Source organism: Mustela lutreola, chromosome 4, assembly GCF_030435805.1.
Source record: "Mustela lutreola isolate mMusLut2 chromosome 4, mMusLut2.pri, whole genome shotgun sequence".
NCBI lineage: Eukaryota > Metazoa > Chordata > Mammalia > Carnivora > Mustelidae > Mustela > Mustela lutreola.
In genome coordinates, this window is record NC_081293.1 from 58,915,400 (window position 1) to 58,934,003 (window position 18,604).

An 18,604-nucleotide genomic window follows, 5' to 3' on the forward strand; every position below is an offset into this window, starting at 1 on the left:
CCAGGATGTGATCTATTCTAGAGAATGTTCTGTGTGCACTAGAGAATAATGTGTATTCTGTTGCTTTGGGATGGAATGCTCTGAATACATGTGTGATGTCCATCTGGTCCACTGTGCCATTTAAGGCCTTTATTTCCTTGTTGATCTTTTGCTTGGATGATCTGTTCATTTCAGTGAAGGGAGTAGTTGAAGTCCCCTACTATTATTGTATTATTGTCGATGTGTTTCTTTGATTTTTTTTATTAATTGGTTCATACAGTTGGCTGTTCTCACGTTAGGGACATAGATATTTAAAATTGTTAGATCTTCCTGTTGGACAGACCCTTTGAGTATGATATAGTGTCACTCCTCATGTCTTATTATAATCTTTGGCTTAATATCTAATTTGTTTGATATAAGGATTACCACCCCAGGTTTTGTTTGTTTGTTTGTTTTGTTTTGTTTATGTCCATTAGCATGGTCACTTGTTTTCTACACACTCGCTTTAAATCTGGAAGTGTCTTTGGGTCTAAAATAAGTTTCTTGTAGATAGCATATTGATGGGTCTTGTTTTTTAATCCATTCTGTTACCCTCTGTCTTTTGATTGGGGCATTTAGCCCATTTACATTCAGGGTAACTATTGAAAGGTATGAATTTAGTCCCATTGTATTGCCTGAAAGGTGATTGTTACTATGTATTATCTCTGTTCCTTTCTGGTCTATGTCACATTTAGGCTCTCTCTTTGCTTAGAGGACCCCTTTCAATATTTCCTGTAGGGCTGGTTTGGGGTTTACAAATTCTTTAGTTTTGTTTGTCCTGAAAACTTTTAATCTCTCCTTCTATTTTCAGTGACAGCCTAGCTGGATATAGTATTCTTGGCTGCATGTTTTTCTCATTTAGTGCTCTGAATATATCATGCCAGTTCTTTCTGGCCTGCCAGATCTTTGTGGATAAGTCTGCTGCCAATCTAATATTTTTACCATTGTATGTTACAGACTTCCTGTCTTGGGCTGCTTTCAGGATTTTCTCTTTGTTACTAAGACTTGTAAGTTTTACTATTAGATGACAGGGTATGGACATATTTTTATTGATTTTGAGGGGGATTCTCTGTGCCTTCTGGATTTTGATGCTTGTTCCCTTTGCTGTATTAGGGAAATTATCTATTATAATTTGCTCCAATATACCATCTGCTCCTCTCTCTCCTTCTTCTTTCTGGAATCCCACTTATTCTAATATTGTTTTGTCTTATGGTATCACTAATCTCTCTACTTCTCCTCTCGTGGACCAGTAGTTGTTTGTCTCTCTTTTGCTCAGCTTCTTTATTCTCCATCATTTGGTCTTCTATATCACTAATACTCTCTTCTGTTTCATTTTTCTTAGGAGTAAGAGCCTCCATTTTTTTTTTTTTTTTTTTTTTTTTTTTTTACACCTCATCAATAGCTTTTTTGATTTCAGCTTGGTTAGATTTTAGTTCTTTTATTTCTCCAGAAAGGGCTTTTATTTCTCCAGACAGGGTTTCTCTAATATCTTTCATGCCTTTTTGGAGCCCAGTTAGCACCTTGAGAATAGTCATTTTGAAGTCTAGATCTGACATATTACCCATGTCTGTATTGATTAGGCCTAGTCTTTGGTACTGCCTCTTGTTCTTTTTTTTTTTTTTTTTTTGTGGTGAGTTTTTCCACCTTGTCGTTTTATCCAGATAAGAATATATGAACGAGAGAATAAAATACTGAAAAGGTGGCAAAGATCCCAGAAAAATATATACTCACCAAATTAGAAGAGACCCCAAATTGAATTTTTAAAAATTAAAAAAGTATATATAATAGACTGGTGAATAGTACAGAGCCACTCACTTTATATTGGGTGTATTTTGGTCTCTTAGAAGAAAGTACCTCTCACTAAAATAAGGGTAAACATGATGAAGGGATGGAATATGACTGTAAGGATGAAAATTTAAAATAAAATTTTAAAAAAGGAATTGATAAGATAAGTTGGTTGGAAAAAGAAAGGAGGGGAAAAAAACGGTTGTTGGGAAGAGAATGTGCTCAGGCTGGAGACTTGGACAAAGCCCTCTGTTAGATTTAGGGTATATTTTGATCTATTAGAAGAAATTGTATCCCAAAATTTTTTAGAATAAGAAAACCCTTTCTGTATACAAAAAATAAGGTTAAATACAATGAAGGATAAAATATGAATATAATAATGAAGGTTTATAAATATTTTTTAGAAAGGTATTGTTAAAATAAACTAGTTAAAAATGTTAAAATAAGAAAGAGGAAAAGTTAAAAAAATTAGAGTAAGAAAAAAATAAAATTAGAAAAATTAATTAACTTTGCAAGACTAAAGAATTGTGGGGAGAAAGCCATGAATTCCATACTTTGCTTTCCCCTGCTCTGGAATTCCACTGTTCTCCTTGATTGTGAGCTTGGCCTTAGCTGGAAGTTCTTGCTGATCTTCTGGGGAGGGGCCTGTTGTAGTGATTCTCAAATGTCTATGCCCAAGGCAAAATTGTGCTGCCCTTGCCAGGGGCTGGGCTGAGTAATCTGCTTGGGTTAGCTGTCAGGAGCTTTTGTTCCCTCCCTTTCCAGTAGAGGTCTGGAGGACGGGAATGTAAATGGTGGCCTCAGTCTCCAGCCTGGAAGAGCCAAGAGCTGGGGGCCCCAATCCTCAGTGCACCCTCAGGGAAAAGTGCTCAATCACTCCCATCTCCCTGGTCTCTGGCCGCATTCCAAGCTCACCTGGCCTGTGACCGAGCACCTCCATCTCTGGCACACAGCCCCATTTGGAGTTTCCAAACCCAGCAGATGCCTGCCTACAGAGAAGGAAGGTGAGTCTCCCCGGATCTGCCACTTGTGGGGTCCCTGCTCAAAAAGCTGTGGCCTGAATGTGCTGCAGATCACAGTTTAAGGTAACCCTGAGGTGAGAGCTCACTCCTTGGCTCCATCTCTATAGCCAGTTTCCCTGCTCTGATACCTGTGAGCTCTGCTACACTCAGACACCCCCAATCCTTCTTGACCCCATGGGACCTGAGACTACATTGTCCCTGCGAGGGCTCCACCCCCACTTGCCCTCTGGAGTGATGTCCCTCAGTGGAGCAGACTTTAAAAGTTTGAATTTTGTGCTCCGTTGCTTGGCCCCTCCCCCTGCTGTCTATATTCCCATCGCTTTAGATTCACTTCTCCGCACATCTACCTTTCAGAAAGTGGTTGATTTTCTGAAAGAATTGCTGCTCTTCTTCTATCTCCTGTTGGGTTCGTCGGTGTTTGGAATGGTTTCATAAGTATCTTAGCTGAACTCCTGTGACCTGATATTATCTCAGTCTGCTATTCCTCCGTCATCTTGACTCCTACCACACAAGTCCATATTTTCAGGTTTCATTGCATTACTCACCTTACTTTCTTCAGAGGTAGCCCTAAGCTAAATTTGGGAATAGGGAAAAATAACAGGCTCTTAAAGAATAACACTTAGTGGAAGACTTCTGAAAACTAAGAAGACTACATGGTTTTGAGGAAATATTTTTTTTTTCCATTTTTTCAGTGGAAATTTTAAAACATACACAAAAGTAGAGGAAATAGTATAATAAACCTCAACTTCAACAATTATCAATATTTTGCTAACTTTTTTTCATCTATCCCTACCCCTTTTTTCACACACATACACGCACGCACACCCTTTTTTTTCTTGGAGTATGTTAAAAACATATCTCAGAAATCATGGCACTTTACCCATATACCCATATATATTTAGTATGCAATTCTAACCAATAGGTACTTTTAGTTTAACCATCTAACATTATTGCACCTAACAAAAAAAAATACGTTCATAAAATTGCTTTGTAGTCAAGATTTAAGCAAAGCACAGATATTGCATTTTTTTCATGTTTCTGAAATCCCTTTAATTTTTCAAGGCCATTAATTTGTTGAGAGATACCAGGTCATTTGGGCTTCATCTTGTTTCATGCTCTACATTGGTTAATTGCTTCCCTTTGTGTCAGTGTCATTTAACTTGCAAGGAGTAAGTTTTAATAACATATATGTTGATCAAGTATCCATTTATTAATTTAAGCAGGATATCTAGCTCCAACGGATACATACAACATCTATTTACTTTCAGTAGGAAATCTATGGCTTCCCAAACTTTTCAGTAAATTGAGAGTTAGAACTTAGAAAAAGAAATGTATATCTATTTTGTGGTATTTATACTGTCAAGAAATTCAGTAATGGGTCAAATGACAAGTTTGGGAATAGGAATTAATATTAAGGTGTCACAAGTCTATGTTGGTTTAATCTTCGTATTTACTAGTATTTCTATTCATACTTCCATCACACTTGCCCATAGTCAGCAAAAACAATTATTTGATGTTCCTTGCTAAACAAGCCTAATTTTTGTTTTGATGTTGAGTTATTCTAACAAATGCTCAAAAAATTCCTATCAAGAGAATAAAAATCAAAAGTCACTTATAGTCATTGATATTAAGAAAAGTCAGTATTCTAGCTTTTCATTTAGAAAAAATTCCACGAAGGAATTTGTAAGAATGTAAGGCACACTGTAAAATTTATAGTCCTGTTTATATATTCCCAAATTTCTTATAATTTCTTACAGTAAAACGAAAGAGTTTTAGAGTAACTATAAACATCTCTTAACCAAATTTTCACCTTAATATTTGATGTTCTACTTTGCATGTATGGCTGTGTTTTGAATATAAAGCCAGTATTGTTTAAATGCTATCATAATAAACATTTTGCTATATTTGCTTCATATATATTCTGATGTAGCAAGAATTTTTAAAGAAAAAAAATTCTGTTCTGACCCATTTAGGTTGTTGGACAGAATACCATAGACTGGATGGTTTTTAAATAACAGAAATTTATTTCTCACAGTTCTGGAGTCTGGGAAGTCCGAGGTCAATAAGCCAGCAGTTTCTACGTCTGTCGAGGGGCTGCTTCCTGGTTCATAGGGATGCCCTCTTTTCTTTATAACTTCACATGACATAAGAAGAAAGGGATCTCTCAGGGGCCTCTTTGTAAGGGCATTAATCCCTTCTTGAGGGCTCACCCTTTATGACCTAATCACCTCCCCAAAGCCCCACCTCCAAATACTATCACACTGGGGATTAGGTTTCAACATATGAATGTGGAGGGGACACACAAACATTCAGTCTATAGCATTTTCTATTTTCTATTTTATTTTTAAAGCATGGTATATAATACTTCCCATTGAGTACACTAGTTTGTTTTAAAATCTTCCTTCTTGAAAATATATCAGCATTAAGGATTAATTTAATTAAGCATTAAATTCCCCAGCCACCAGGTGGGGAAAAATAATAGAAATCTGGATTTGGATTAAAAACCATAATGTCCTACTTGTTAGTTTTATTTTTGTTTTTGAAACAGTAAGTCTGATATTTTTGATTTAATGCTACAGACCTAAAAGATATGAAACTTCTGAGAGAAGAGGAACGCAGCATAGGTTTGCAATATAGTGGCAGGGAATAGGAGCCTGAGTCCTTGTATTATGGTAAAATGTATCAGTCTATTTGAGGACTCTTTCAAACTGGGCTGGAGAAACCTTCTGTGTATTGTCAATGATTAATCCCGATTGAAGACTTGTTCCCTTAAGAGTGTGGGGAATGCTTAGGAATCTCCTGAGACTAACAGCAGAGCCCCCATGTGGCAAAACTGTGACTCAGGCAGAAATTGACTTAGTCCCTGGAAGCAAATGCTACAGGTCCTTAATAATAGTAAAATTTCTTTATCTGTCCTGGATTGAGAATTTATTTATTCTATGAATATCTACCAAGCTCTTCTGCTGTTCTTTGTGCTGAGAATACAACAGTGAATAAGAAAAAGTGCTTACCATCAGAGGACTTGCCTTCTAGTTAATAAGATGATAAAAAATAAGCACCATAGGCACACAGAGCAATGCCAAATAGAAATAGTGGTATGAAGACAAATAACAGAGGATATGGGGTTGTGACAGTTTGATAGAAAAGTCAGAAAATCCCTTTCTGAGGACTTCAAATTTGAGAGCAAGTAGGAAGCAACTAGTGTGACTTTCTGTTCTCTCTTTGGGATTTTCATTGATCACCACCACCGTTCTTTGCCATGCCTTCAGGCAGCCACTGCTCCTGGCCCCCACCCCTCCCTTAACACACCAGCTCCACAGAAGGCATGTTCTTTTTTTTGGGAGCAAACAGCACAGCTGAAAGTTTAAACAAAATTTCAAGAAATGAAAAAAAAAAAGAGGGAGAGAGAGAGAGAGAGAGAGAGAGAGACTTAGGAGATCACACAAAAAGAACACACAGAAATATAACTCACAATATGAATCTGACACCAAGTTGGCTTTCATAGACCCAGTTTGCTGAAGAGAGTTGACACCAGGAATATTTGCCCCATCACAAGTGATACCACCCACGCAGACACTGTTGCAATCTTCATCATGTATATTAGATCCTCACACAGCAGGCCTATGATTTGAGCAAGTTTCACACATACAATAAATTCACAGACAAAATAACTTTTTTCTAAGTACCTCTTTACCTCGTAGTGATTTTCTCTCATCTCCAGTAGTTTATCGCTGGATGCCTATAGTGACCCACTTCTTTCTGGATATTTTTTCCATTTAGCAACAGATGAATTCTACGATATTAACTGATAATGGGTTTAGAGTATTAGCTTTCTCAGTGTACTTGAAATTTAACAGGTCACCGGAAAATGGAAAATATTAAGGAATCATTGAGAACTGAATTTTATGTACATAGTTTGAGAAGCATATAGGAGAAAAGACTTGTACTGAAAATATCCATATTGCTTCTCCTCAGCTTCTTCAATTACTCTTTTCGGGTTCAGTGACTATTTTATCTACCATTTTTTCCTTATAATATTTCTGAATTTTGTTGATATTTTCATTTCTTGCTATTTTAACTGAAGATTAATATATTCTCTCTCATTTTCCTATTTCTTATTACTATAGTATTAAATAAATAGTACTTAATTAAAGATGACCATGTAAACAATGATGCGGCCAGATTAAATGGTGTCCTGGATTATGTCCCCATTCTCATTCAACCTTTTATTTTCCTTGCATTTAAGAATTGTCCCTATTTTCTCTCTCTCCCTGTCTTTCAAATTTGCTTAGATTTTGCCCATATATAGTGCAAGTTGTTATTCCCAATATTTTAAAAGATTTTTCAAGTGTTTAATTTTTCCAAATAGTTCTTTCAGATAAAGCCTTCCTTCCTTTGCAGCACTCTGTTTCTCAAATATCTAATATGAGCTGTATCTCATTATGGCTGTTAACCTAGTATTCCCCTTCTCCATTCTCCCCTTTCCTGGATCCCATATATTAATTTTCTTAGTTTACCACTGATTTTGTTGAGATGCATTTGATATAAAAATTCTGTGTCTCAACTTTTTAGTTTATCCTAACTGATTAATAAATTGGATGTATATATCACAATTGGAAATCATTTTCCCTCAGAATCTTTTAGCCATTGGTTTACTATCTTCTTACACCCACTCTTGCCATTGAGAACCAGGTTCTATTCTGATTCCTAATCCTTTGTGTATAATCTTTGGAAGATTTTGTGATACTTTATTTTCTCTGGTATTTGGAAATTATACAAGGGTGTACTTTGATTTGGGGCTTTCATCATTCATTGTGCTGAGTATTCAATAGACCTTTTAAATCCAGCAACTTGTGTCCTTTGGTTATGTAAAAATTTATTTTTGTCTTTTATTTTAATTATCGGTCCCCATTTTTTTTTGTTCTCTCTTTCTTATTCTGGAACTTTCATTGGACAGATTTTGGATTTCCTGGATTGATTCTTTGTTGTTGCATTTTTTCTACTATTTTTCCATCTCTTTATATTCTTGTCTTACTTTCAAGAGATTTCCTCAGCTTTATGTTACAATACTTTATCTATTTATTAAAAATTTAGAACAGGTGTCAGCCAACTATGGCACAGCCAAATCTAACAATGATGCTGTTAGGTCAAATGGTGCAAATAAGTTAAACTTTTGTAATTCCTTTAGTTATTCATGCTCACCCATTTATGTATTATCTATGAATGCTTTCATTTATTAATGGCAAAGTTTAGAGACTTCAAATCCTGTAACCCTACAGTATTTGCCATGTATCTCTTTATAAAAAAAAGTTGGCTGATCCTCTACCTCCCCCAATTTAGGTGATCATATTTGTTATCTATAGGAGCTCTTTTTTGGTTTTCTTTTTCTCCTTCTTCATTGTATACTGTTTTATTTCTATAAATGTGATATCTTTCTGTTTTTTGGTTTGTTTTTTTTAATTTAGATTTTATTTATTTATTTGTCAGAGATACAGAGCACAAGGGGGGGAGGGGCAGACAGAGCAGGCAGAGGGAGAAGCAGGCTCCCCACTGAAAAGGAAGCCCATTGTGGGGCTCCATCTGGGACCCTGAGACCATGACCTGAGCAGAAGGCAGATGGTTAACCAACTGAGCTACCCAGGCATCCCTGTGATATCTCTTTTTCACTCTAAGATATTATACAGAGTCTTTTGGTACTATATTTTTGGTGAAATGTCACTATTTCCTCTGAGGTATTTAGTTTGTTTTGGTCCCTTTTATGCTGGAAGCTTTATTCAGATGTTAAGTTTCTCATGTTCTTATTCAGATTGAGTGAAGCACTAAAAGCTGAGAGAAAGTTCCTTGTGAATGGGTAGGGTTTTGGCTATGCACTTTTGTGGGACTAAGATTTAAAAAAGAACTTGCTTTTTCACTGAGGAATCTTCAGATACATGAATATAGATACTTTCCCATGGAGTTCCCCAACCTCCTTCACTGTAGCTGGAGGCTACCAGTGTTTTGGGGACAAAGCAGGAGAAGGATGCTGAGGTCCCCAAGTTCATTATGTACATTCTCATTTAATTTTCCTGTTTTCAATCCCAAACTTCAGTGCTTTGCCTCATATACTTTGATCTAGCTTCTCATGTTTGGGTTTACAGGAAAAAAAAATTTTCTTTTTCTCTGCTGGAAGAAATGAGTAGTAAGTAGTGCCCTAATCTGCTCAGGCTGACTCTATAACAGATATCATACACAGGATGGCTCACACAACAGAAATAGTTTTGAAGGTTGGAAGTCTGAGATCAAGGTGTCAGCATGTTTGGACTCTTGGTGAGGTTTCTCCTCCTGGTTTGCAGATGGACACATACTTGCTGTATTCTCACACAGTGGAGAGAGATCATCTGTCTTGTGTCTCTTCTTTTTTTATTTTTTAAGATTTATTTATTTGACAGAGAGAGACATAGGGAGAGAGGGAACACAAGCAGAGGGAGTGGGAGAGGGAGAAGTAGGTTTACTGCAGAGCAGGGAGCCGGAAGTAGAACTCTATCCCAGGGCCCTGGGATCCTGACCTGAGCCAAAGGCAAGCGCCCAATGACTGAACACCCAGATGCCCCTCTTGTGTCTCTTCTGATAAGAGCACTAACCCCATTCATGAAAATTTCACCTTCATGACCTAATTCCCTCCCTTTGGGGAGGGAATTACCAACCTCCAAATACCATTATTTTGGGTATTACCACTTTAACATATGAATTTGTGGTGGGAAGCAGGGGGAACACAAACATTTGGTCCACAGCAGATTGTTTCTTGATTTCTTGGGGTGAAGATAGGGATCTGGCACTCTTTATGGATACTTTAAACCAGTCCCCATATTTTTAGTGACCCCACTTTCTGAAGCCTCTGAAGACTTTGTTGTACAACATAGTATCCCCTTTAGGAAGCACTTAGGTGTAGCTTTCTTGACTCTACTTATTTATAATATAGTCTATGTTTTCCAAAACTTTGTAGAAATCATTCATCCATTCTTATCTCCCCTTTATCCTCATTTGTTTCTTTTGTTATTACATGAGTTTTAAGGGGAAAGGGGCAAAAAAGTGTGTAACCTCATGTTTCAGATATAAATTTCTTATGACAGATTACAGGCATGGCAGGTGATGATGGGGGTGTGGGAATGTTTCTTCGAAAGAATGAGTTTATAATTTTATAATGAAACAAAGAGATTTACATAAAATACTCTGAACTGAGTATATATCACTTTTTTGTATCAAAATTTTGGTTTTGATGATCAATTATACTTTAGAATGACTTTTCAAACTAAAAAAATATATTTTGCTCTTTTCAAATGTATGTTTGTGACTTATTAGTAAAGAATTTAAAAAAATTGAACTTGATATATATGTATATGGTGTGGGTAGAGTGCTCTGTGTGTGTGTGTGTGTGTGTGTGTGTGCGTGTGTGTGCTTATATTTCTAGGAAGTAGAGCTTTACAAATAAATATAATATTTCAAATGGCAACTATTTATTTATGAGTTTTGTGCTTCTGATAGCGCAGTGTGTGCATTTATTCAAAAACTAGTAATAGGTATCATACCGTCATATAAATTGTTCCCTCTATTCATCGGCTGTATTCAAGACCAGAGTTTTTCTTAAAGGAAACAGCCTACATTAATTCTTTTTTCTCCTTATGGTATTAGTTAAAATCATGAAAATATTTTTGATTTGGTATATATACCTTTCGATCTTGGGATTTTCCTTCTAAGGTACTCTAGGTTTCTCTCTGGAGAAATGAAAATAATTAAACATGTCATCACATGTTTAGGCCATTAGTCCTAACTGTTAAGCTTTGTAGGTTTTCTGTGGATACTTTCTAAAGGCCTGAGAGGTTTTGTATAATTTCAAGTGGCTTATAAGCTTTACAAGTTAAACTTGGAAAATATTATAGTAATACCAAGGAATAATGATATAAAGGATTAAAGAATCATAAATTGGAAAGACTTTTGAGATGATTTTGTTAAACCACATTTTATATATCAGAAAACTGAAACCCAGAGAGATGAAGTGACTGGCTCTCTTCATATATGATATGGATATAGGAACTTTGTGTGCAACCTAGTTCCTTTGACTTTAGTGTATTTTTTTTTTTTACAACTATTTTGTCTTCCTTGAATCCAATCCAAAGTCTTTATACCATGTGAGAAACAAATGTTTATTATAGATTGCTTTTTTCCCTAGCCTCAGATACATTTATCCAGACAACTAAAACTTAAAATCTGTTTTGTTAGATAAAAATGAAATGTCATGAACTATTTAAGTTTATTTTATTTCCATTATAAAAGTAATATATATGAATTATAAAACATAAGAACCATGCTCTTACCATCCAAAGGCAATCCCTATTAGTATTTTGGCAACTATACATATTTTTGTTAACTTGAATTGAATATATAACATTCTTTGAAATGGGCAAAACAATTATTTTAAATTCCTTCTACCACTGGAAATTTAGTTTATGGACAATCTTTATTGATGTCGAATAGTTCAGATTCATCTTCCTTCACGTCACTGAAATGCAAATTATTGGCTCTGAAAAAGAAATAAATAGCTAGTATTCTAATGCACATTGTCTCTCTCCTATATGGCTAATACAATCTTTTAAATAGCAAGTTATCCCATGCCAGGAGTAAGATAAAGAGAAAAGAATTTTTGCTTCCTTCTTTTTGAGATTTGATGAGCCTTTGGTGGAATGGCCTGAAGGTCAATTCCAGAGTGGTCTGACTCTCTCCTTAAAACACTACCACTGATTTGGTTATGTTACTGTTCTGCTTAAATCCTTAGAATAGCTCACTGTCACTTCCGGTCAAACAGCAGATTCATCCTTATGACACACACGATTCTAATTTGATTCATTTTATTAGATAAAGTCAAATAATCAGCTGTCAAGAAGAGCAAGAACCTTATTGGAAAGGGAAGTAGCTTCATTTCAGTGCCCGCACTTTGCTGTTTGCCATGTGCATCACCTCTCTTGTGTTCCCCTCTGTTCCGCCCTCAGGCTCTAGCTTATTCGTAATGTTTGCTTCCTGTGGAGTTGGCTTGCCATAATATCTTCAATGCGGTCAGGCTACTTCATGACTCCTTCAGCATCATTCCAATTCAGCTCATTTTTCCAATCCTTTCCATTTAAAATTTTAGAGAGAACAGGTTGATACTTTTGTACCGTGACAACCCATAGATTGGGATCTGTCTTATGAGCTGGTTGTTTTTAAATAAAGTAATCACCCTGAGTCTAATAAGATGTGACAGAGGGTCGGTCCAGGGTTATTGTGAAGTTGGCAGGGCCATATTTTATGAGTCTTGGTAGGTGCTTCAGGTGAGGCTAATTGTAGCTGTAAAAGACAGTGAATAAAACCTGATTCAAAGATCCAAATCAACAATTTGTCATTACTTCCATTCACTATTCAATATGCTGTGCAACCCCTGATCCAGTCTCACCACAGTATTCATCTAACCCTGAAAAAGCCATGTTTTAATATGCCTTAAGTCACAGTTTATGCTATTCTCTCTTATAAGAATAGCCTTCCCTCACTATCAGGTGAAATTGTCTATAAAATATATCTCAAATGTTATATTCTCCATAAAACCTTCTCTAGGGATTTGGTAACTTCCTCATTAGCACTTTCAGGTTATTCACCGTACACATATGACATATAAATACATTGTATTATAATCGTTTATATGTAAATTTTTTCCAACCGAATATCCATTAAATTAAGGGGTGGTGGAATCTCATTCATCTCTAAATATCTCCTACTCACAGATAATACATATACAATATGTGTTTCATGACAGGAAAAAAAAATAAGCATGATTCAGGGGGAGACACTTCTATAATAAGGAAGAGTCCCTGGTAGGAATACCTGTTGCTGGTTCGTAAATCTGTGTTACCCAAGATATGCTCAAGTGTAAGGGGACTGTATGTACTGAGTATGATGAATGTTCAAAATTTGGGTCAAAGAGCCAGAATACTAGTTTTTATTTTTCACCATTTGCCATTTCTGTTTGATTAAGAAGTGTTGCAGATGAATTTTTATTGCTTCCTCATTCCCTTCCAACCTAAGAAATTTTACTCTGAGGACACTTTCATTTGTGTCTGAAGGCAATGACCTTGTATTCACAGAAAAACAACTCCTTATTTGGGGTTATCAAAATGTGAAGGGGTAGTTTGGGGACAAACTCTTTTATTTGGGGCTGGTTACTCTGTTTCTTACCTACAGTATTATTTCAGGGGACTTTTTGCCGTAATTGGGCTTTCATTAAGTTTTACTGGAATATCTGTCGCTTTTAAAGAGAAGGCTTGCCAAAAATGTCAGGAAGTCTGGCTTTAGAAGCTGACTTGTAGAAGCCTGACCCAAAGGACTATTTGTAATCTGACCCCTGTGTGTGTACTTTGTGCCAGTTCCCATTCTAGGTGTTGGAGATAGTATTAAGAAAAAAGAAAACACATTTCTACACCCATAGTATTCATCATCCAGGATGGCTTACAGATAAATGACGTGTTGCAATGTGGGTAGTGAGTGCTCTCCTGAGGAAGCACAGGGTGCTATATGACTTCATAGCCATGGCACCTATCCAGATTCAACTTGCAGGATGAGAACTGAATTAAGTCCCAGTGAAGAAAAACTGCAGTGGTAAAGGTGAATGACGACCAAAAATGAGAGACTGATGCATTTAGCTAGAGCAGTGATGAGGATATTTTCTTATTCATTTTGTGAGTTGTCAGCTTATTCTCAGCAGAATTGGGGTTAGACAAGTTATGAAACTTAACCTAACTAGTATCCAGCATGGCCTGCCCCTCTGCGCAAACATCTGTAACATTAGTCAATGAAAAACCAGGTAAGAATTATTGGTCAGTATCTTCAGAAATTTACTTCAGGGCATCTTTGGAAATCTGCACTACCCTTTCCTCCTAAACCCATGTTAAAACAGATGAGGTGCAACGGTGACAGCTTGGATAAGATTCTTGTCCACAACTACCATAACTTGACTGAGATAAATGTGGACCTGTTGTCAGAAATAATTGTATCTGGCAGCTTATATGCTGCAAAAAACTGGCATGGAGTCACATTGTCACGGTAGAGACTTGAGGTCGAAGCAAAAGCACTTAGAGCCATTGTGAGAAGCGGTATCCTGAAGGGAAAAGTTTTTATCTCATAATGCAAAATCAATATGGAATCCCGATCCACATTTTTTTTATCTTTTCCCATGGGAAAATTTGGTGTCTTAGGCAGTTTATGCCAAGCAGCCTGCCCTGTGACATGCACTACCTTCTTTCAGACTTTTCAATATCACAATCAATTTGAGGCCATCAGTTGGAGTTGCTTCTGTCCAAGGCTTTCAAGCAGACAATTCCCAGATGTGCTATGTGTACTGAAGCCAGGATAATGTCTTCTGGAATAATAATATGACTTCTCTACAAAATGCATCCCTCATGGAAAAAGAAAAGTTAAAAAAACAAAACTCATGTTGATGTTTTGAGATTTTAAAATTTTTAGTCAGTTTCTCTGATAACCTTCTCCATGTCTACTTTATGACAAAGAACAAGTTGGGTTCTTATTAATATAATCATCTTGTTACATCAATCTGAACATAAGAATCAAGGAAGACGGGGGCACCTGGGTGGCTCAGTGGGTTAAAGCCTCTGCCTTCGGCTCAGGTCATGATCTTAGGGTCCTGGGATCGAGCCCTGCATCAGGCTCTCTGCTCAGCAGGAAGTCTGCTTCTCTCTCTCTCTGCCTGCCTCTCTGCCTGCTTGTGAACTCGGTCTGTCAAATAAATAAATAAATAACACCTTAAAAAAAAATCAAGGAAGACTTCTTTTAAGTAACCTTCCAGTGGTAGTGGCAAATGTGTTTTAATATGTGCTAGGGATATTCTTTTTTTTTTAAAAAGATTTTTATTTATTCATCTTTCAGAAAGAGGGAGAGGTAGAGGGAAAAACAGGTTCCCGGCTGAGCAAGGAGCCTAATGCAGATGTGGGGCTCTAACCCTGCATCCTGGGATCATGACCTGAGCTGAAGGCAGATGCTTAACCCGACTGAGCCACTCGGGCATCTCAATAGATAGTCTTAGCTTTAAGATTTTGATAGTGTTCTCTGAACTATAATTGATGATAAGATGAGTTGAAAATTTAAATCATGGTACAAATGCATCAGATATATTAATCCCATAGTTTCCAACATGAATTCTTGTGAGTTTCAAATTGGGCAGGAGCCTAATAGAGGTTTCTGTATTTAAAGATAGAAAACCTCTTGAAATGCAGACTTCAGGAAACAAATGAAAGGGTAGCAATGCCTTCAATTTAGTTAATGCAACTATTTTTTAAAGAGACGAGAAAAATTATCCTTTATTTGTATATTATGGATTGCCCAACTGAAATATCTAAGAAATTAGATTTGGTTGAAAATTAGATATTAAAATATTAGATATTAGATTGAAAAGTTATTGGGACCAGAAAGACAGTAGAGTAACCAAGAAAATTAAAAACATACATACGCAAAATAGCAAAATAAATTACTTCCTGTTTGTTTTTGAACCGATTATTGTTAGTAAAACAGAAAAAGAACCATTTATAACCTGGATAAACAGAAAAAGTCTTGTAAATTATGAATTACTTCTGACTAAACTTAAGTGGTGTCTACAAGCTATACCATGAAAGTAGAGACCAAAACAGTAACGATAACAATAAAAATGCTACTGAGGAACAGAATATAGTGGTTTCTGAATTGGAGGACTCAACAGGCTAAGTTAATCTGTGTATAAATTCAATGCAACATGATAAAAAACCTCAACAGGAATTTTTGTGTTTAATTCTGTGCTTTAATAATAGTTTTCATCTTAAAACGTCCTATTGTGTAAATTTCCAACACATACAAAAGTGAAGAGAATAATATAATGAACTTTCCTATAACCATCAACCATAACAGTGTCAAAAATTATTAGCACATGGCCAAACTTATTTATACCCACTTATCACTCTACCCGCATTTTGAAGCAAATCACAGACATCATATAATTCATCTGTATGTAACTCTAAAAGATAAGCCCTTACAAAAAAATTGCCAAAAAAAAGTATTGTGATATTATCCAATTTTAGAATGTTAGCAAAAATTTGATGGCTTTGAATCAGATACCAATCAACATCAAATTCAATATGCATGCACACAAAAGGCATGTGTTTTTCTTAGTATACATCTAAAATTTCCTTTAAACTATAAACTCTCCCTTCCATTTTTCCCTGTACTTTATTTGTTAAAGAAACTATTATTTGTCTCATAAAATTTCTCATGTTCTGTATTTTGCTGTGTGTGTCTTCATAATATCATTTAAAAATTTCCTCTGACCCCTATTTTCTATAAGCTACATATCTAGACATAGATGTTTAATCAGATCCCATTTGATGTTTTGGAAAGAATACTTAATTTAGGATGTTGTGTTCCTTCCATTGCACACTAATGAACTCACACTAATGAACTCACAGTATCTAATATCTCTTTATTATGATAGATCTATGAGTCTATAGGTGATTGGCCTGATTCATCCATTATAAATTTAGATCTTTATCAATTTTTCACCTGATAGTTTATCTGTTACTGATAACTATAATATAAATCTATTTGTTCAGGAGATACTGCAAAACAGTAAGACTCTAATTCTATCATTCCTTTTTCATTTATTGGCTAAGATTCATAAAGAATAGCCTTATAAAGAATAGCCTTACTATCTCAAGTGTTTATGTTGAGGCATATATAGAAAAGGTGTAAAAAATGCCTGACTCTCCCACTTTAATTATCAGTTTTCAGAATAATATGTCAGTTCTCTAAAATTCTCTAGAGATGATTACTGAGTTGTTTTATGTATCATAACAGCATGAATTTTCTCATATTAGTTATTTTTCCATCCAGTGCAGTTATTTTTATGATTTTGAATTTATCTCATCTTTGCCAATAGAAATCTCTTCAATTTTGTTTCTTTGAGGCAGATAAAGATTTGTTTTATTGAATATGTGTGATCTGTATAATTGCTGAAGCCACTCTACATAGACAAAAGAGGAAATTTTATTTCTTGGTATCTTCCTCCTCGAACAGTCTTGATGATTCCTTCTTGGGCTGGAGCTGCTCTTCACAGTGCTTGGTCTTAGCTCTGTGGGCCTCAGCCTGGTCAGCCAGAAGCTTCTTGTCAGCCTTGTCTGCCTTGAGCTTGTGGATGTATTCCATGAGAGTCCATGTGTTTTTGAACATGTTACCCTTCACTTTCAGGTATAGCCTGTGGTACAGGTAGTGGCCAATCCTTGTAGATCCAAGTATCTTCTGAGCAGCAGGTACTGAATTCTCATCCTCCTTCTCAGACTTTCAAGCACTGGCAGTAGCTTTTCTCTCACTGATGCCCATATGCCTGCCCTTCTGGCAGGCCATAGTGTTCTTCTGGCACCGAGCCCAGGAATGGACCATCGCAGGGTTCCAGATGCTCAACCCATCTTTGATCAGTTTCTGGACATGCTGACGGGAGTTGGCTTTGGTGATTTCACTGGTCTCATTGAGGTCTTTTCAGCTCTTCTTTTTGCCACAGAGGAGGACACTGGAAGCAAGCATCTTCTGAAGTCTGAGCATACTCATGCCTGCAGCCACAGTGGCGAAAGGAAAGACAGGCATCTCTTAAATTTTTTTCCCAAGTCCTTTGGAAATGATCCTTGTAGGCATTGACTCATCCTCACTTTTTGGTAGGACAAGCAGTCCCAGGATCTTCTTTTCTATTTTTTGCCCAAACCAGGAAATAGTCATGTCTCTAAGGCACCTTGTAACTTTTGTAGGAAACAATGTTTGTAGTCTACAGTTTGGCCACTGGTGAAGCTCATTGCATTGCTACTTAGTTGGTCACTGTTTCTAGGCTATTTCCAAGTGTTTATATTTCTGATTCAAATTTCAGTTTATGGGTTTTTTTTTCTATATTTCTTTCATTTAACGTATTTAGCTCTTTTCTCTTAAACTAACAATCTTGATTCCATTTGACTGTATATACTATAATTTAAGAATAACTTTAGAATGACAACAGTCATATTATTTATAATGTGATTAGTAAAAATAATTTGAAGTTTCTTAAAGTTCTTAGTTTATGCTACTTAAAAATAATATGTGTATGGTTAATATATCAATTCATACACAGTTGTATTCCCTTGTTTTTGTGGATTTTTTATTTTGACTTAACTTTGTTTAATGATTATTTAAAACATTATTGTAGTTTCAAAGTCAAAACCCCAAAGTAAGGCACATTTTAAAAAACTCAAGCTTCTCTACCTTGTCTCTCTTTCCTGGATGTCACCATTTTTTTTTTTTTTAAGATTATTTATTTATTTATTTGTCAGAGAGAGAGTGAGCGAGAGCGAGCACAGGCAGACAGAGTGGAAGGCAGAGTCAGAGGGAGAAGCAGGCTCCCTGCGGAGGGCAAGGAGCCTGATGTGGGACTCGATCCCAGGACGCTGGGATCATGACCTGAGCCGAAGGCAGCTGCTTAACCAACTGAGCCACCCAGGCGTCCCACCATTTTTTTTTTTTTTTAAGATTTTATTTATTTATATGTTAGAGAAAGAAAGAGGGAAAGCACAAGCAGGGAGAGCAGCAGGCAGAGGGAGAAGCAGGCTCCTCTCCCAGCTGGGAGCCTGATGTGGGACTCCATCCCAGGACCCTGGGATCTTGACCTGAGCCAAAGGCAGCTGCTTAACTGACTGAGTCACCCAGGAGTCCCTGATGTCACC

At 36.3% G+C, this 18,604-nt stretch overlaps 1 protein-coding gene and 1 pseudogene across 2 annotated transcripts in view; one reads left to right on the top strand and one right to left on the bottom strand.

The window, feature by feature from the left end:
• Positions 1-18,604, top strand: part of CTNNA3 (catenin alpha 3) — a 1,866,967-nt gene that overhangs the window by 835,505 nt on the left and 1,012,858 nt on the right. The gene's annotated exons all lie outside the window — the stretch shown is intronic.
• LOC131828910 (large ribosomal subunit protein eL19-like) lies at positions 16,911-17,471 on the bottom strand (annotated as a pseudogene).